Raw genomic sequence first — 21,519 nt, 5'->3', positions numbered from 1 at the left:
TCCTCACTCCCACTGCTAACTCATGTGCAACCACAACAACTCCTTTCTATAACCCACTGTAATACAACTTGATGAACTTCTATCCATTTTTCATCCACCTGAATATATGTTGGTCTCCATTTCCTCATCAATACTTAATTTTTAAGATAGTAACATTCTAGGATACACTCAGCTTCTTCTGTATATGCTTTTTCATACAGCTGCTTTATTTTTTCATCTTCCTGTTGTAATTCAGCTAATTTTCCTAAACCAAAAATATCCACTTTATCCTCTACCTGTTCTTGGAGATTTTTCTCAACTATTTGATCAAATATAGTTTTTGCGAATTGAACTTCAACTTCCTTCTTTATTGTTTGAATTCTTTTCCTGTTTCAACTTGTGGCTTTGTGACCCTTTTACCGTACAGTTCAGGAAAACTTCTAGGATATACTTCCTGTAGCACCCGAGTTGATTTTCAACTAGCTTTTCAACCACAGTAGTCATCACTCCCACCTACGATCCAGCTATGTCACTCCTGAGGATAAACTGTATCTATTGAATAGACAATTTCTCTATTACTCCTACAACAACTTCACCACTTTTCAATGGACTCTGCAACCTCACTTTATATAATGGAACACTACTCTTCTCACCATGAGCTCCAAGCACCATAACATTTAGCACGGTGGCTCAGTGGTTAGCACTGCTACCTCACAGTGCCAGGGACCTGCCTCAGGCAACTGTCTATGAGGAGTTTACACATTCTCCCTGTGTCTGCGTGGATTTCCTCCCATAATCCAAAGATGCAAATTGGCCACACTAAATTGCCCCTAGGGTTAGGTGTATTAGTCAGAGGGAAATGGACCTGGGTGGATTACTGTCTGGAGGGTTGGTGTGGATTTGTTGGGCCAAAAGGCCTATTTCCACACTGTAGGGAGTCTAATCTAAAATCTGTTACCACCTTTTCTGGCAATAATCCTTCTCAATTACATGTCTCCTCATCTATCACCAGCAAAAATTGACTTGCTCCACTATCTCTTAAAATCTTTATCTCTTTACCTGTTCCTCCTGGTATATATGAATAAACCTTACCACACAAGTAAATTCTTTTAAGAGATCTGGCACTTTCTTCACAATTGGACTGTAAATGTTTTGCAGCTTTTCAGCTTCGCCTCTGCTTTCCTTTGCCACTTCTGGTTTAATCTGTTTTCCCAAATCCACTTTTCCACTGCTTTTTTTTAAAACCACCAAAACTGTGACTCTCTGTATCCTACTTTATTACACCTGAGCCTTTTCTCTTTCTCTCTCAAGGTTTCGTTTTTAACCTGTGGTAAACTATTTTTGCTATCTTCAGTGATATCTGCTTTTCTCTTGCCATCTAAGGATTTCTCTTCAGCCCAATTTCTATCCCTCACAGATTGAAATTGATGTTGGAAGCCAAACTTTGATTTATGAACCAACTAATAATCATCTGCCATTTCTGCTGCTAATTTTTCAGTTTTAATTCTCTGCTCTTTCACATGAGTTCTCATAACTTCAAGAAGTGAATTTTTGAACTCTGCCAAAATAAGTCTCTGTAAGAGACTATTTTCAATGCCCTTATCCACCTATCAAAGTAACTTCATTTGATCCTTTCAAATTCAATGTACATTTGACCATGCTCCCTCCTCAGATTCCTAAAACATTATCTGTAGGCTTCTGGCACTAGCTCATATAACACTTCAGATGGCTTTTTTCATACTTCCCAGATACCTCCTGTGGTAGTGATACTGATAGCTCTAACTACCAACTTTGTTTGAATCAACATAAGAACATAAAAACCAGGAGCAGGAGTTGGCCATCTGGTCCTTTGATCCCGCTCTGCCATTTAATAAGATCATGGCTGATCTTTTCATGGTTTCAGCTCCTCTTATCCACCCTCTCACCCTAACTCTTAATCTGTTTACTGTCCAAAACATTATCTATCTTAGCATTAAAAACATTCAATGAGGAAGCCTCAACTACCTCAAGGGGCAGGGAATTCCACAGATTCACAACCTTTTGGGTGATGCCATTCCTCCTCAATTCAGTCTTAACTGCACTCCCCTCTCGTTCTAGTTTCACCTTCCAGTGGAAACATCTTCTCTGTTTTTATCTTATCTATTCCCTTCATAATTTTATGTGCTTCTATAAGATCCCCCATCATTCTTCTAAATTTCAATGAATATTATCCCACTCTACTCTCCTCAAAAGCAAACCCTCTCAACTCTGGAACTCCAGAATCAATCCTGTGAATCTCCTCTGCACCCCCTCCAGTGCCAGTACGTCCTTTCTCAAGTAAGGAGACCAAAACTGCATACAGTACTCCAGGTGTGGCCTCATCAGCACCCTGTACAGCTGCAACATTACCTCTCTCCTTTTGAACTCAATCCCTCTCAAACTGAAGGACAAAATTCCAATTGTCTTTTTAATTACCTGTTGCACATGCAAACCAACCTTCTGCGATTCATGTACAAGGACACTCAGGGCCCTCTGCACAGTAGCATGCTGCAACTTTTTTTTACTATTCAAATAATTGTTCTTTTTACTGCTATTCCTACCAAAATGGATGACTTCACATTTATCAACATTGTACTCCATCTGCCAGACCTTTGCCCACTCACTTAAGCTGTCTATATCCCTCTGCAAACTTTCAGAGTCCTCTGTACACTTTGCTCTACCACTCATAGTGTTATCTGCAAACTTTGATACACTGCATGTGGTCCCCAACTTCAAATCATCAACATAAATTGTAAACAATTGTGGTCCCAACACTGAACCCTGAGGCACAGTACTAGCCACTGAACAATACCCGCATGGCTTCTCAACTTAAATGAATAAAGCTTCTACATCCTTCTCGCCAAACCTGGGCAATGCTTGATCATGTTTAAACAGGTTCCACCAGGCCTTTGGCTATCCATTACTGTCCTCATCACTAATCCCACTTTTCACCTCCACCTCCACCATTTTAAGCTGCCTTTCACTTTGCAGTTCCAACTACCAAAGTTCAAAATTGTCTTTTTATTACTTTCTTCTGCCTTCATTCATAACTCAAACCATTTTATTTCTTTTTCATATTAAAGCTGTTTTATTTGCTATTGAATTTTATCCATTTTCAATTATTCCAATTCAATTTCTGGCAATTGTAAATGCAAAGCTATTGCTGCAATTATCTCCCCTTCCCTCAAGGCCAAAGGCAACCTCAACACCAGGTTGCCCACCAATTCCAAACGTTTTGCCTTATTCACCTTCTGTAAACCATCCCAAATGCACAAACAGGAAACTCTTAGCCACTGAAAGAGCCATTATTACATGAGACATATCATATTTAAACCAAACAAATACAACATCTGAAAAGAAATCACCAACACTCATCATTCACTGCCTTGAGTCCTATAATCCTAAACCCAATCCAGAATTTTGATCCTGGACAAACCCCAGTTTGTTATGGGCCAGACCAAACCACTTCAAAACATATAAAGGAAATGGCCTAGACCCTACCTTTTATCTTATTTGAAGGCAAGTGTAAAGTGCTATGCAGAGGAACCTCAATTATCTGAATATCAATAATCCGAAAATCAGATTATCTAAAAAAGATCTTGAGGTCCTGACAGAAACATTTCATCAAAGACATGTTCCCAACAGTGATCGGGTCTTTTGTTTACAGTGATTAAACAGGCACCATCTCAAATGACTGACCTCCCTCCCGCCCTCTCTCTCTCCCCACACTTTCCCTGGAGTTTTACACAGGGGTGTATCCTAAACCCCCCTTGCCCAGGTAATCTGTCCAACATTGTCCCGCATAGGGCAAATGTGGAACCTCTCAAAAAGTTGTGTGTGTGGCTGTGGTTGTGTCTGTGTGTGCGTGTGTGCTATTTGGAGACTAACCCAACAAAGGCAGCAGCAGCAGTCTTATACTGTTGGTGTCCAGTCTGACTGCCCCAGAGAGGGGGTGGGGGCAAACAGTTTTGGGGTGGGGGGGCCAGGGAGGGCCGAGGGGGTGGTGTTGCACGGTTTTGGGGGTGGAGGAGGCGGGGGGGGGCAGTGTTGGATGGTTTTGGGGGGGCAGGGAGGCAGTGTTGGTGTTGGATAGTTTTGGGGAGTGGGGGCGGGCGGAGGGTGGTGTTGGACGGGGGTGGGTGGTGTTGGACAGGGTTGGGGGGACGATGTTAGATGGGGGAGGGAGGCAGGGTTGGACAGGATTGGGGGGGGACAGTGTTGAGGGCGGGGGATCGTGCATGGTGTGCTGCTGTCTCGTCTCCTGAATGAGGAGCAGACTTTAAAAACTCTGAGCCCCAGAGGAAAGGCATTTAATCAATTAACCAAATAATCAATTATCCAAACCAAATAGTGCCCACCCATTTCGGTCAGATAATCGAGGTTCCCCAGTATTCCAGATGTGATTCAATTTGTCAAACCAGTTGGCTTTAAGCAAAACACACTTTATTCTTACACTACAATTAAAATACAAGAATAAGGAGAATTGGCACAAACTTAACACTATCGAAATATTTTTAAAATTGTATATTATTTAACTACCACTCATCAACCTTCCAGTAGAAGCAGCATTCCATAGAGCTGCATCCCATGCTCTGTGATATCAGCAGACAATATCACTGCTCTACCCTCATGTGGACGAAGTAAGAATCATTGGCAGGAGGGTGAATATGATGAAAGATTTGTGGTCACAGAGTACCACTTCCTCGAGATCCCACCAGAGATAGGAAGCATCCATCATCAACCCCTGCCTCCACCTTGTCTCCCAACTCAGTCTGCTCTTTTGCCTAGTTCCCAGCCTACTCCTAACTCCACTGAAGCCACTGCACCGGGGGCATGTCCTGGTGCTGATATCACTGAGGAGGAGAAACTGAGGACTACAGATGCTGGAGATCAGAGTTGAAAAGTTGGCACTGGAAAAACACAGCAGGTCAGGCAGCATCCAAGGAACAGTAGAGTCGACTTTGGGCATAAGCCCTTCATCAGTAATGTGAGGGGAAGGGGGCTGAGAAATAAATAGGTGGGTGGGGAGCTGGGAAGGCATAGGTAGATGCCAGTTGGGGGTGATTATGATAGGTTGGTGGGGATGGTGGAACAGATAGTGAGAAGGAAGCTGGGCAGGTAGGACAGTTCAAGAGAGTGGTGCTGAGTCAGAGGGTTAAATCTGGGATGAGGTGGGGGAGGGGAGATTTGGAAATTAGTGAAGTTGACATTGATGCCATGTGGTTGAAGGGTCCCAAGGAGGAAGATGAGTCATACTTCCTCCAGTTGTCAGGTGGCTTGGATTTGGTGGTGGAGGAGGCCAAGAACTTGCATGTTCTTGGTGGGGTGGGAGGAGATGTTGAAGTGGTCAACCACAGGGTGGTGGGGTTGTTTAGTACGTGTGTCCCAGAGGTGTTACCCGAAATGTTGCACAGGTTGGCATCCTGTCCTCTGATGTAGAGGAGACCACATTGAGAGCAACAGACACAGTAGATGAGGTGTTTGGATGCGCAGGGAAATCTCTGCTGGATGTGAAAAGATCCTTTCAGGCCTTGGATTGAGGTGACGGGGAGTTGTGGGTGCAGGTTTTACACTTTTTGCGGAGGCAAGGCAAGTTGCCGGGAGTGGAGGATGGGTTGGTGGGGAGCAAGGACCTAACGAGGGAGTCATGGAGGAATTGGTCTCTGCAGAACGCTGATAGGGGTGGGGAAGGAAATATATCTTTGATGGTGGGGTCTGATTGTAGGCGATGGAAATGGCAGAAGATAATATGCTGTATCCAGAGATTAGTGGGGTGGAAGGTGAGGACTAGGGGGTTTCTATGTTTGTTGTGGTTGGAGGGATGGGTTCAAGGGCGGAGGTGCAGGAAGTGGAGGAGATGCACAGGAGAGCATGATTGTTCATGTGGGAGGGTAGATTGTGGTCCTTGAAATAGGAGGCCATCTGGGATGTCCTGGAGCAGAATTGGTCCTCTTGGGAGTGGAGGTAGAGCAATTGGGAATAAGGGATTGCATTTATACAGGATGAGAGGGAATAGTCCAGGCAATTGTGGGAGTCAGTGGGTTTGAAATAGATGTCTATGTCGAGTCGGTTGCCAGAGATGGAGATGGAGAGGTCCAGGATGGGGAGGCAGGTGTCCAAGATGGTCCAGATGGACTTAAGATCAGGGTGGAAGGTGTTAGTGAAATTGATGAACTGTTCAATCTCTTCGTGGGAGCACGAGGTGGAGCCGATACAATTATCAATGTAACGGAAAAAAGGTGGAGGATGGTGCCGGAGTAACTGAGGAAGAGGGACTGTTCCACATATCCTACGAACAGGCAGGCATAGCTGGGGCCCAGGCAGGTACCCAAGGCTAACACTTTGGTCTGAAGGAAGTGAGAGGATTTGAAGGAGAAGTTGTTGAGGGTGAGGAACAAGTTCCGCCAATCGAATGAGTGTGTCGGTGGAAGGGTACTGGTTGGGTTGGTGGGAGAGGGAGAAACGAAGGGCTTGGAGGCCTTTTCCATGGTGGATGAACATGTATAGGGACTGGATGTTCGTGGTGAAGATGAAATGCTGGCGTACAGGGAAACAAAAATCATGGAGTAGGTGGAGGGCATGGGAGGTGTCCTGAAAGTATTTGGGGAGTTCCTGGACCAAGGGGGACAGGACAGTGTCAAAATATGAAAACATGATCCCTTACTGCCATTCCTCCATTTCTGCAGTATCTGTGCTCAGGAGGAGCAATTCCACTCCAGGACATCTCAGATGGCCTCCTATTTCAAGGAATGCAATTTCCCCTCCAGCGCATCTCCTCTACTTCCTGCACCTCCACCCTTGAAGCTCACGTATCCAAATGCAACAAGGGTAGAAACCCTGGTCCTCAACTTCCATCTCACTAATCTCCAGATACAGCGCATTGTCCTCCGCCATTTCTGCCACCTATAATCAGACCCCACTACCAGCAATATATTTCCCTCTGCACCCCATCTATGTTCATAGAGAGCAATCCCTCTGTGACTCCCTTGTCAGGTCCATGTCCCTCACCAACCCACCCTCCACACCTGGCACCTTCCCTTGGTGATCACATGAGGTGTTAAACCTGCGCCCACAATTCTCCCCTCACCTCTGTCCAAGGTCCCAAAGGATCTTTTCACACCCAGCAGAGATTTTCCTGCGTATCCATCTGCTGCATCTACCGTGCCTGTTGCTCTTGAAATGGTCTCCTCGACATTGGGGAGACAGGACGCCAACTCATGGAACATTTCAAGGAACGTGTCTGAGACACTCACCCAAACAACCCTGTGGCTGACGATTTTGACTACCCCTCCACTCTACCAAGGATACGCAAGACCTGGACCTCCTCCACTGCTAAATCCAAGCCACCTGACGACTGGAGGAAGAATACCACATCTTCTGCCTTGGGACCCTTCAACCACATGGCATCAACGCCAACTTCACTTGTTTCCAAATCTCCCCTCCCCCCACCTCAACCCAGACCGGAGGAAGAACACCTCAACTTCTACCTTGGAACACACCAACCACACAGCATCAACATCAATTTCACTAGTTTCCAAATCTCCCCTCTTCCCCACCTCATCCCAGATCCAACCTTTCAATTCAGCACTGCCCTCTTGAACTGTTTGTCCTGTCCATCTTCTTTCCCACCTATCCACTCCACCCTCTCCACTGGCTTCTCACAATTACCCCCAACTGCATCTACCTATCACCTTCACAGCTATCTTCCCCCCAGTCCCAGCCCCCTCCCTACCTATTTATTCTCAGCCCCGTCCCCACATCCGCCCCCCCCACATTCTTGATGAAGGGCTTGTGCCCGTAATGTCGACTCTCCTGCTCTTCGGATGCTGCCTGACCTGTTGTGTTTTTCCAGTGCCACACTTTTTGACTCTGATCTCCAGCATCTGCAGTCCTCAGTTTCTCCTCCTCAGTGATATCAGCACCAGGACATGCCCCGGTGCAGTGGCTTCAGTGGAGTTAGGAGTAGGCTGGGAACAAGGTGAAAGTGCAGATTGAGGAGAGAGACAAGGTGGAGGCAGGGGTTGATGATGGATGCTTCTTATCCCTGGTGCCATCTCTAGCAAGTAGGTCTCTGCAGCCACAACTCTTTCATCATGTTCACCCTCCTGCCAATGATCCTTACTTCGTCCACATGGGGGTAGAGCAGTGAATATTGTTTACATAGATTTTAATCAGGCTTTTGACAAGGTCCTTCATGGTAGGCTCATCCACAAGATTAAGATGCATGAAGTCATTGGTGACTTGGCCACTTGGATTGAGAATTGTCTTGCCTTGCCTATAGAAAGCAGAGGGTAGTGGTGGAAGGGTGCTTTTCTGGTTGGAAGTCTGTGAATAGTGATGTTCCGCACAGATCTTTACTGGGACCTCTGCTGTTGTGATATATATATAATATGGGGGTTCGTACATTTGCAGGTGATACAAATTTCAGTGGAGTTGTGGATAGTGTCAAAGGATATAGATCAGTTGTAGATATGGGTGGAGAATTGGCAGATGGGGTTTAATCTGGGTAAGTGTGCTGCACTTCAGGAAATCCAATGTTAGGGAAAAGTATACAGTAATGGCAGGTCCCTGAATGTTGATGTATAGAGGGATCTTGGGGTTCAATTCCCCATAGCTCCCTGAAAGTGACCATGCAAGCAGATCAGGTGATAAAGAAAGCATATGGCATGCTTTCCTTTATTGGTCAAGGGACTGAGTACAAGAGTCAGGATGTCATATTTCAGCTTTATAAGATTATGGTTAAGCTACACTAAAGAGCATTGCATTCAATTCTTCTGGCTACTAGGAAGGATGTGGAGGCTTTGAAAAGGGTGCAGAAGAGGTTCATCAGGATGCTGTCTGAATTAGAGAGTATAAACTATCAGGATAGGCTCAAAAAACTCACTTTGTTTTCTCTGGAGCAGCAGAGGTTGAGGGGAGGTGTGATAGAAGTCAATAAAATTATGAGATGCATTGATAGGGTTGATGGTTAGAATCTTTTTCCCAGAGGTGAAATGTCTAAAACTAGGGGGCACACATTTAAGATGAGACGAAGAAAGTTGAAAGAAGATGTGAGGGGCAAGTTGTTTACACAGGGAATGGTAGGAGTCTGGAAGGCACAGCCAGGGGTGGTGGGGGGAGGCAGAGATGACAGGGGCATTTAAGGGACTTTTAGATAAACACATGAATATGCAAGGAATGAAGGAATATCGACCAAAGGCAGGTAGAATAGATTAGTTTAATTTGGTGTCAAGTTCAGCAAAACATCACAGGGCCCTTTCCTGGCCTGTACTGTTTTAGATTCCAAGTTCTGGATCACACAGAACTTGCAGGAGTGCCATCTTTGAGACCAGCTTCTACTTCCAATTATTTCAGAATGAATTTGGATATCTCTTCGTGAATGTGAGCCCTTTGCACCATCTAGAAGTGATTGTTGCAGTCTTTATGATGACATCCCATTCCTCGAATGAGTCTTCAGGCCAACCCACACCCAATAGCTCATTCTGAAAATTATGTTCACATTTGTCAGCTGTGACAAATTCCACCACAACAGCTCAGCCAATCCATAAAATTTGCACAATACTACCCACAAAGCATGAAGAAAAAGTTATTTTACCTGACCTCTCATTTTTAATCAATCTCTTCAAGATTCAAGGATTGATCTGGATTTGCTACATCTGCCAAAAACTAAATAGCTGTTCATTGGTCCATACCTGATCTATGGACCTTGTTGAAATCCAACCATCAGTTTTTGAGATCTCTTATTTAAGATAAACCAAATAACACCAGGAGACAAAAACATTGCCTCTGCCCATCTGAACTGACTATCCAGCTATGTTACGACAAGATGCAGCGTAACAGATGGAATTAGAGCAGAACTGGCAGGGTCAAGTGCACCTATATCTCCAGACCTCTACGCAGGAGTAGTTTTCCACATCATTCTGCCATCTGGGATGGGACCCTAGCAATACGATTTTGTGTTGTGTCTTTTTACCTTATGATTGTTTCTCAAGTTACTGAATAGCTTGGACCTTCATAGGTGCTCTGCCTCTGTTTTCTCTGTAGTAAGCCAATTTAAGCTGTAGAAAACAACTTAATATTTCCTTCATCATTTGCTGTTGGCTAGAACTTTTAGTCAATAAGTCAGTGATCTTTTATAAGTGAACCGGTTTCCCTGTGACAAATCAGACAAGAAGGACTGAGAAGCAGCATTCTGACCAGCACTCGAATCATAAGAATCATCTCAGCAACTGTTGAGAACACTGAACTGCTTTCCAAATTTTACCTATAACTCATATTTTTCACCTCTGTATGTGTGTGTGTTTGTGTGCATGTGTATGTAAGAAGAAGTCTAGAACAGGATTACACTTTTAGTTTGCAGTTATATGCTGATGCTGGATAACAATTTACCTGTAGTCAGAGTCTATGGATAATAAGTAGACTTGTAATAAGTAGTAATTTTTATTAAGTACAAAAGCTGATCCATGTTTGTGTCATCCTGCAATATTAAGACAAACAGATTGGGAATCTTTGCATATTTTTAACAATCTTTAATTTTTGTGACAAAGTTGAGAATAGCAGGACTTGATTTTCAGTGCACTGGGGCATCGTGACAAGGTCAACACTGAAGATGCCCCCTGGCCCTTCAGGATTGCCAGGACACCATTGTCCTGTTTTCTGAGTGCTGATCAAGCTTCTGATGGTGCAGCTGTATACTTTCTGCTTTCCATCGCACTCGCAAACCAATTATGAGAATTTTTGATTTAGGTAAGACTGACTTTGATGAGGTGACGCAGAGTCTGTCCCCAGTAAGTTGAGAAAATCTGCTAATGGTATAACAACTGAAGAATAATGGAGGATATTTAAAGAAACATTTAATACAGTGCAGGACCAGTTTACATCCCTGAGATGGCAAACCTCAATTTTGTAGAGAAAAACAGCCCTGCACAACTAAAGACATAAGTGACTTAAGAAGAAAATAAATTTCAGGATTTTAGTTATGAAGCATCAACCATACAGGGAAAAGCCTCAAGAAAGAGGCTTACGACTAGACCTGGTGAATGAGCCCCAGGTTATCGAAGTTTCAATGGGGCAGTATTTTGGGAACAGTGATCATAATCCTATAAGTTTTAAATTACTTATGGACAAAGACAAGAGAAGTCCTTGGATGAAAGTATTACATTGGGGAAAGGCTAACTACCACAGGAACTGGGCAAATTAGATCGGGGGTGGCTGTTTGAGAATAAGTCCACATCTGGCATGTGGGAATCTTTTAAAAGCCAGTTGATTAGAACATAGAACGTAGAGAAAAGGACAGTCGAGGGCCTTCAGCCCTCAATGTTGAACCAACCAATCCTACTTTAAGATCAAACTAACCATTATACCCTTAATTTTACTAACATACATGTGCCTATCTAAGACTTGCTTAAATGTATCTGACTCTACAACCATTCCTGCATTCCACACACCCACCACTCTCTGAGTAAAGAACCTATCTCTGATATCTCCCCTAACTGTCATCCAGTCACCTTAAAATGATGCCCCCTTATGATAGCCATTTCTGCTTTGGGAAAAGGTCTCTGGCTGCCCGCTCTATGCCTCTCATCATCTTGTACACCTCTATCAAGTCACCTCTCATCCTTTTTCACTCCAATGAGCAAAACCTTAGCTCCCTCAACCTTTCTTTGTAAGACATGCCATCCAGTCCAGGCAGCATCCTTGTAAATCTCCTCTGTACCCTCTCTAAAACTTCTACATCCTTCTTCCTCACAGCTTCTCTGCAAACTGTATTTGCCTGTTTACCAGCTCCCCCATCTTCTGATCCATAGCTCTGGTTCCCATCCCTTGCCAAACTAGTTTAAATGCTCCCAAAGTGCTCTAGCAAACCTTAGAGTCAGGACCAACATGGTCTTATGAAAATGAATGGTAAGTATGACAAGATTTGGGAACCTTGGATGACATGAGAAATTGACAGCTGAGTCAAAAAGAAAAAGGAGGCATGTGTAAGGTTTAGAAAACTGAAGACAGTCAGAATCCTTGAGGAATACAAAGATAGCAGGAAAGAACTCAAACAAAGAATTAGAAAGGCTAAAAGGGGTCATGAAATGTCTTTGGAAAACAGCATTAAGGAAAATCCCAAGGCATTTTATCCAAATATAAGGAGCAACAAGGTAGCTAGGGAAAGGGTAGGTCCACTTAATCACAAAGAAGGGAATTTATGCATGGAACCGAAGGAAGTGGGTGAGATCATAAAGTCATACTGCATGGAAACAGACCCTTTGGTTCAACTAATCCATGCTGACCATAATCCCACACTAAACTAGTCCAACCTGCCTGTGCTTAGCCCATTTCTCTCCAAACATTTCATATTCATGTACTTACCCAATTTTTAAAAAAATGTTCAACTGTACTCACATTCATCGCTTCCTCTGGAAGTTTATTCCACACATGTTTACAACTTTATGTGGAAAAAAGCCCTTAAGTCTTTTTTAAATCTTTCACCTCTCACTGTAAAACTATCTCCCTCAGTCTTGAAATCCTCTATGCCAGGGAAGAGACACCTGCTATTCACCTTATCTATATTCCTCATGATTTTATAAACCTCTATAAGATCACCCATTAACCTCTCATGCTCCAGTTAAAAAGTTCCAGCCTATGTAGCCTCTTCTTATAAGTCAAACCCTCCATTCCCAGCAACATCCTGGTAAATCTCCTCTGAATCTTATTCAGCTTAATAATATTTTCATATAACAGGCAACCAGAACTGAACACAGTAGTCCAGAAGAGTCCACCAACCTTCTGTACAACCTCAACATGATGTCTCAACTCCGATGCTCAAAGGTCTGAGCAAGGAAGGCAAGTGTGCTAAATGTCTTTTTAAACATCCTATCTATATGTAATGCAAACTTCAAAGAATTACGTATCTGAATCACTTGATTTCTCTGTTCTACCGAGGCCCTACTTTTAATTGTATAAATCCTGCCCTTGTTCGGTTTACCAAAATGCAATACTTCACATTTATCCAAATTAGACTCCATCTGCCACTCTTCAGCCTATTGACCCAATTGATAAAATCTCTTTATAATCTTAGGTAATCTTCTTCACTATTCATTATATACCAATTTTATATCATCTGCAAGCTTACTAGCTATGCCTTCTATATTCTCAACTGAATTATTTATGTAAATAACAAGCAAAAGTAGAACCTGTGAAACGCCCCTGGTAATAGGCCTCCAATCTGAAAAACCAACCCTCCACCATCACTCTCCGTCTCCTACTATGTCCTTAATGAATATTCCACATCGGTATTCACAAAGGAGAAAGACATGTTGGATGGTGAGTCATGGGAGGGGTATGTTGATATTCTAGGGTACATCAATATAAAAACTAGTGTTGGGTGTTTTGAAAAGTATTAAGGTAGACAAATCCCCAGAACCTGATGGAATCTATCCCAGTTTATGGAGGAAGGCAGGTAAGAAAATTTTGGGGGCCTTATACAAAATCTTTGTATCCTCTTTGGTCACAGGAGAAGTCCCAGAGGACTAGAGAATAGCCAATGTTGTTTCATTGTTTATGATGGGCAACAGGGATAATCTGGGAAATTACAGGCCAGTTAGCTTTACGTCAGTGGTAGGGAAATTATTAGACAAGATTCTTAGGATTTACTCACATTTGAAAAATATGGACTTATTAGCAATAGGCAGCATGGCTTTGTGTGGGAAAATTGTGTCTCACAAACTTGATGATTTTTTTCTGGAAATGACAAAGATGATTGATGAGGGCAAGATGGTAGATGTTATCTATGTGGACTTTAGTAAGGCCTTTGACAAGGCCCCTCAGTGACAGGTTGATACAAAAGGTGAAGTCCATGGTGACCCGGTAACATGAATACAGAACTAGCTTAGTCATAGAACCCAGAGAGTAGCACTGGAAGAGTATTTTTCAGATTGGAGATCTGTTACCCTTGGTATTCTGCAGGAATCAGTGCTGGGACCCCATAGTTTGTTATATATATAAATGGTTTGGAGGACAATGTAGTTGACCTGATTAGTAAATTTGCAGATAACACAAAGATTGGGGAGCTGTGGACAGTGAGGAGGATTGCTAGAGGATTTGGCAGGATATACGTAGGCTTAAAATGTAGGTGGAGAAATGGCAGATGGCGTTTAGTCTGGACAAATGTAAGGTGATGCATTTTGGGAGATCTAATGTAGGAGGAAAGTATATAGTAACTGGCAGAACTCTTAATAGCATCAACATATAAAGGTATCTCGGCATACAGGTCCACAGTTCCCTGAAAGTGGCAACGCAAGTAGGTATCATGTCATATATATCGGCGATCACTCTAGTCGAGTATGATTGTCCTCCATAAGGATGTCTATTTGTGGATCTTCAGATGGCTAAAGAGGCCAGTTTGGGATCTACAGATTCTATTGCAGTTTGGACATTGATAGGTGATAATGGTGGTGGTATGTGGGCCTTCCTGGTGTTCTGTCTGTCCTTGCACAAGAATCGCTTCTGTTCAACAGCACAGCGGGAGATCATTTTCGTGCTGCATAGCTCCCTGCCCCATGACGTTTCTCCAGTAATTCCAGTTTGTAGCCATGTCCTCGCAGTTGTTGGTGATTATGTGGAACTTCTTGAGGTTGATTCAAATGTCACCTCTGGACTGTTTCTTTTGGTCACTGGGGTCTCATGGATCTTCCTTCAGCTGGGAGTACATGATCTGTTTTGGGAGGCATGAGTTGGACATTTGGATGACATGGCCAGTCCATTAGAGTTGTTGAATGATGTTGGTCTGATGTTGGCCTCCTCCAAGACACTGGCATTAGTGTGCTTGTCTACCTAGATGATCCGCAGGACTTTTTGCAGGGATCACATGTAATGTTCTTCCAGTGCTTTATAGTACCTACTGTGGGTAGTCCATGTTTCAGCTGCATATAGCTGTGTGGGAAGCTACAGCTTTGTAGACAAGAAGTTTAGTCTGGGCATGTAGGTCATGGTCTTCAAACACCCTTCTTCTGAGTTGGGCATAAGGTCCACTGGCACAGCTCAGATGGTGTTGTATTTTTTAGAGGAGAGAAGGCTGCGAAGATATGAGAAGTGATCAATGCTTTCAAGAGGATAGTGTTGAATACTCCTGTTGGAGGGGTGGTGGGACTGTTAGCTGGTGGTTGATAGAGTACTTGAGTATTTTTATGTTAAAGATAAGGCCTAAGAGTTCATATGCCTTGGCAAAACCATCCAAAATGCACTACAGATTTTCCACCCTTCGTCTGCAAGGCAGGTTTCAGAAAGAGCAGCTAGGTCGATCTGGCAGTTTTCAGTTTTCTGACAATGATTCATTTCTTCTTCAGGTTAGTCACTGTTAGCTGGGTCCATCAGAGATTTTACATTCCAGGCCCCAAAGCTTGGTAATGTTCATTTTTGACTGCATGTGGGTGATCCCTCTGGACGCTGTAGTCAGGGGTTTCAAGGCAGGCTATTTTTAGGGCACTTTTTCCAACCCCCCCTCACCTACTGGGGTAAGCAGATTGGATCCTAAGCATGGCTGTTCAGTTGTGGGCATAGTTGCCAAAATGTTCACTGTGCCTCCTCCCATGTACCAGATGACTGAATCCGACACCCACCGCCTAATATGTTAGTTTGTGACTAGGGGCTTACAGATATTACAGTCCTGCCCCTCTGCCTCTGGTTGATTGCCACAGCACTTTTGTCTGGGATGTAAGTAGGGCTGTTACCTCTTTGGAGGTTGCCTGTGCGTGATGTCTTATAATGTGGGGAGGTTGGTACACCAAATGGACGTTGGCAGATAGGGATTGAAGCTCAGTGGCACGGAGACCAAGTCAACTAGTGCCCCTTCTCTATTGCATCCTTCATTTGCTTCAGCAACTGTCTGATGGTTTAATTTAAGTTCAGCTATCTTCCTCCACCTGCTTCTTGTCGAGGTCTTCATGGGTCCCCATGGGTGACCCTGCCAGAAGAAAAGCTCCAGGCAGTTCAGCTCCCAGGTTCCTATGTACACATGAGCCTCTCCACCACAACAAGGTAGCAATCCTCAGAGAGAATAAATTGATAATGTGGTCAAGGTATATGGAATGCTTATCTTCTTTGATCAGAGCATAGAGTATCAAAATTGGCAAGTCATGTTGCAACTGCATAGAACTTAGTTAAACCACATTTAGAATATTGTGTACAGTTCTGGTCACCAGAAAGATGGGAGGCTTTGGAGATGGTACAGAAAATGTTTAACATGATCTTTCCTGGTTTAGAGCTATTGGATAAACTTGGTTTGTTTTTACTTGAATATTGAAAGATTGGGGAGGGAGGGGTGACCTGATAGAAATTTACAAAAAAAGAGGCATAGACAGAATGGAGTGTTGAAGTATTTTTCTCGGGGACATACATTGAAGGTAAAAGGGTGTAAGATTAAAGGAGATGTAAGAGACAGGTGTTTTATGCAAAAGGTGGTAGGTTCCTGGAACGTGCTGCCAGAGGAGGTGCTGGACGTAGATATTATTGCAAACCTTTAAGAGGTAGCTTTATAGATATATGAATAGCAGGGAATAGCAGGATACAAACATTATAGAAGAAAAGGTTTTTACTTTAAAAAGGCATCATGTATCGGATTGTTGCACAGTGTCCATTCATCCGTTGTCGAAGCATTTGCTTGGCTGGGACATTCGCTTAGGGACATTTGGTCTTTGATCTTCGGGTGATCGTCCTCCGAGGCAGACTTTGGAATAAGCAACAACACAAGTGGCCAAGCAGAGGCTGATAGCCATGGCTTCAACCAGGATCTTGGGTTCACATCACATTACAGCTGACCCCACTACACTATACCCTCTCTCACATTCACTGACACAAGCACAAATACACACACACTCTTAAATACTGACACACTCATGCAGATTCTCTCTCATACAGACAGTCTTTTACACACACATGTGCACACACAAGCACACACACACACGCATACACACACCCTACACTTGTATACACCCTCTCACAGGATTCCACCCACACACACACTTTACCGAGCTTTCACATACGCAAACATACAGTCTCTCACGTATACTCACACTCACATGCACACACTCACGTATGCACAAACACACTCTCTCTCTCGCTCTCTCACACACACACAAACAAACATGCAGGCACACACATATATAATTCTATGGAGTGAATTTGTATGTGCAGAATTATATTTGCAGATACATCGTATTTTGCCCAAAAATGTGCAATCTGCAGGCTGTCTATGCAGGCAGCCAATACATGTAATATTTTGTAAATTCCACTTTGGAAATAGAACCAGTCTGAGTCAAGATTGGGATACAGACAGACTCTCACACCTTTAAGGTATTGTCTGAGCTGAGATATGACCTTTTGTTATAAAACTTTAAGTTATTTTGAGAAGGTGACTTAAAAGAGGTTCTGGGATTTACATATTAATGAACCAAAACATGTAACCCATTCTAAAAGGTGAAAGGTTTAACAGCAATCTAGGTTTGTTCAATTTATCAGTATGCCACTGTAATCTTTTGCTATAAATTCTTTATCTCGTGTGTTTATACTCCACAGCTACTTGATAAAAGAGCAGCGCTCTGAAAGCTAGTGCTTCCAAATAAAGCTATTGGACTATAACCTGGTGTTGTGTGATTTTTAACTTTGTCCAGCCCAGTCCAACACTGCCTCCTCCACATCAAGGCTAAATAATTGAGAGGAGGTGAGGCGGTGCGTACTGGGGGGAGGGACGCAAGGTTGGATTGAAATAACAAATGTGAGTTGTGGAATAGAGGAACTAGATGCAGTTATTTGTGCTCAATACCCTATATATTCATGGAGTCATAGAAAGTTACAGCTCAAAAAGGCCCTTGTGGCCCATCAAGTCTATACCAGTTTAAAACAACCGCCTAACTATAGACAGTGTCCAGTGTTACGACACAGTGGTAAACCCTTCTGCTAATTAAACCAAATACAGAGAAAAGCTCATCTTGCTTCATAATCTGTTAAAGTATGAGTGACAGAGAACTACTCAAATTCCACTATTTAACAAAAAATATCAATTTTATCCTTTAACTCTAAAATGAATATGAAACAACAACTATTTACAACTCTAAGCCTCCTTTCTCTTAAAGGTTTGTTATCTACCTCCCACTCTATAACAATATACTGATCCAATAAGACATCTATTAAATTTACAGCAATTCAATTTTCAAAACCAGACAGTGGCTATCATCTCGATGTCGATCTTCCTCTGAGTTTAGGTTTCCCTCGATCATCTTCGATCTTATGTTTCAGTTTTTGTCATATAAAAATGGCACCTTTGATAAAGAGTGTTTTTAGGCAGTCTGTCTGACAATGGCAGGTGGTGCTCTTTCCAGCTAACTGTCCAAAATGCCTGTTTTTTATACCCCAAACAGAGGATCATCTCATTGGTTCAATGTTATCAATGCAGCAAAATTCAAATTAAATTGGATTTTAGTATCTTGGGGCGTAATTTGATTGGTTAAATTCGAACTGCTGTGTAAACAGCTGGTGTCTAGATTACAGCCAAAGGTTATATCTTAAGGTTACATTTTTCAATTCTCCAGCACACTCTGTGCCTGCTAGACAGTCACATGACAAGTGCTTGCCAGTTTTCATTCTCTCTTAAAGGTACAGTACACGCCTTCAACTTCATTATACGAGGGTGTGAATCGGTTACCTCAGTCTGTTAACAAGTTAATTACAATATAAAATAGCCATTTGTAAGTACAGGAAATGTTCCTTTGTTGGATCATTATAATTACACCCCTGTATGGGATCATGTTTGTAAGTTAGTCGTTCATAAATTATAAACCTGCTGTATTCTAATCCCATTTTCCAGCACTTGGCCCACAGCATTGGCAGTCATGTGCTCAGCTGATACCTGGAGTTGCTGTCTCTTTCTAACCATATTGAGAGACAGAGGTTAAAATGGAAAGTAAAAGAGAATAGGAAAATTCAAACAGAAAAGTAAGAGGAGTGTCATGACTCTGCAATTCCAATTTAGGAAACTTTAAAGGAAAAATTGTAACTTGAAAAATTTTAATGTCTTTTCAAATTGGATATTTTAGCAGTCAACTGTGTTATATTAGATGGTTCAAAGCCTAAAAAACATCCTTTGCAGAAAGGACAAATCAAGACATCGAGAACTTGTTTAACCCTTTTGGAAAGCACAATGGATCCTTCTGAAAGTGTGAGAATTAACATTTTTGGGAGAATAAGAGACAGAAAGGACCTCAACATAATGATTTGCCTTGAGGAACAATAGCTTTTGAAATTAAGTGGCCAGCCATTTTGTTTTGATTGTGATAAAGCCAAACTGCAAAAGTCATTTTGTGCAGAGACCATCAGATAAATATCTTGAACCAGTTAATACCTCTCAACAAAAGAGAAAAGTGTCCATGATTGCTGTATTGAACAAGAGCCACAATCTGCAGTGTCACAAAAGCAAAACTTAAGGGGCTTTCATTCACACCCAGGATTTGTTCTACTCAGTCCATCTGAGGGAGCATTCTCCAGTGACCATTGCAGGTTTGTAATTTAACTTCAAGTTTTCAGACCCTTCGCTTAAGAAGAATGTTCAAGCAAGTTTGGCTTGCAACAATAAGCCTGATTTTAAAAACTGATCATTTTTATACATTCACAGAAATGTTACGTCGTAGGAAGAAGGCAATCAATGCATTATATTTGTACCAGCTCTCCAAATGAGCATCTGACTTAAATTTTTATTTTCACAACTAATTTTTATGTTTACCTACTTTGAAACTTAGCTTCTTGCTAATACCATTTCAGAGCTATCTTGAATAAATATCACAGTAGCTTTGCAATAACAACACATTAAAGCTTTGCTGCTAATTATTTTTAAGTTGAAACACTCAAAAACTCTAAATCTAGAAGACAGCCACATGAGTCTATACAGGTTCTTCATTCATGGACCTCTCTGAGGACATGTTTGATGTTGTTGTGACAAAAGAGACAAGGCAGTGAAGGAAGAAACAGACAACCATACAGAAATAGAGAAGCAGAAGTGAAAACAATGAGATCAAATGGATTGGGGAAAAGAAACAGAACGGAACAAAGGTAAAGTGAAAGGAAAAGAGGAGTAGAAAGTTGAATGGAGAATGAGAAACAGAGGAGAGGTTGTCAGGCATATGATGGCAAGGTGATGTGACAGAGGTTACTGATATATCTAAGAGGAATAGATTGGTACATAGACAAAAGGGGATTTTATCAGGTGAAGTTCACGTGTTCTCACCTAGATTTATTCTTATGATGTTGACATCAACTTGGCAGATATTCCCCATTCCTTGTTCTCTGAGAAGTTAATGGGTCTTCAGTTGAACATAGAGCTAACATTTATTGAATATATAGATGAGCCTCTAAGGTTAGCTGTGGTGACATTGTGAACTCAATAATTATGTGTTAGTGTTCTGCTAAAGTATGGAGGTGCGGGTGGACAAAGTCAGAACTCACATGACACCAGGTCATAGTCTAACAGGTTTATTTGAAATCACAAGCTTTTGGAGTGCTGCTTCTTCTTTAGGTGAAGTGGAGGGAAGTGCTCCACTCCACTTCACCTGATGAAGGGGCAACACTCCAAAAGCTTGTGACTTCAAATAAACCTGTTGGACTATAACCTGGTGGACTATAATCTGGTGTCATGTGGCTTCTGACTTTGTTCTGCTGAACACAGTATTGTGCTCTGTGGCCTTGCCATCATCTACAGTCCAGTAAACCTGACCGATACTAATCTGAGTCTTTTTGTGTACATAAAAATGGAGTTTTAATATGTTCATTTCTAAGTACAGTATTTCTTTTTACTGGCTTTACCTTCTGAGGTAAGAATGAAAATATTTCAACAGTTACTAAGAAGTCTAGTCTGAGCATATATCAAGACCTGGAGAACCCCACATTAAAATACAATAAAATACTTCAGTCACTTCAATGTGGTGCAAAAACACCTAGGATGATGTAAGAGAGGAAATTCCAATGCTTTGACCCAGTGACAGTAAATGAATGACTGAAACACTTCAATTTTTGCGTGATTCAATTTCGCAGTTTGCTTATTATTTCACAAAATTGGGGATTAGTACTCTAGTGTTACCTGGATGCTGAGAGTTGACTCTTAACCATTGAGTGTGATGCGGTCTTTGACCAAAAGTACTTTTGCTGAGAGAAAATTTGACAATGCCACAGTTTTTTTAATATACAGGTGACACAGTATGACTTGGAGATACACCTTGCTTAGCGAAGTCTGGTCTCCTGCTTCAAAAGATTAGACAGCTCCAGCCCACAACCTGAGGACACAAAATCTGTATTTTCATTTAGGCACCCACCAGAAAATTTGGAGGAAGCACGGTCAAATACTGAAATAGTACCACTTCAGCACTGTAAAGGGAGCAATCAGAAAATATTTCAATGCTGGGCTTTTTCAAACACTTCGTTTTATAAATGTTGTTTTAGTAAGCTACTCACAGTTGTCACCATCCCTCTCCCAGTTGAAAGTTGACTTTT

The sequence above is a fragment of the Chiloscyllium punctatum genome, chromosome 17, assembly GCF_047496795.1.
Source record: "Chiloscyllium punctatum isolate Juve2018m chromosome 17, sChiPun1.3, whole genome shotgun sequence".
NCBI classification, from domain to species: Eukaryota; Metazoa; Chordata; class Chondrichthyes; order Orectolobiformes; family Hemiscylliidae; genus Chiloscyllium; species Chiloscyllium punctatum.
Note: the sequence above shows the minus strand (reverse complement) of the source record.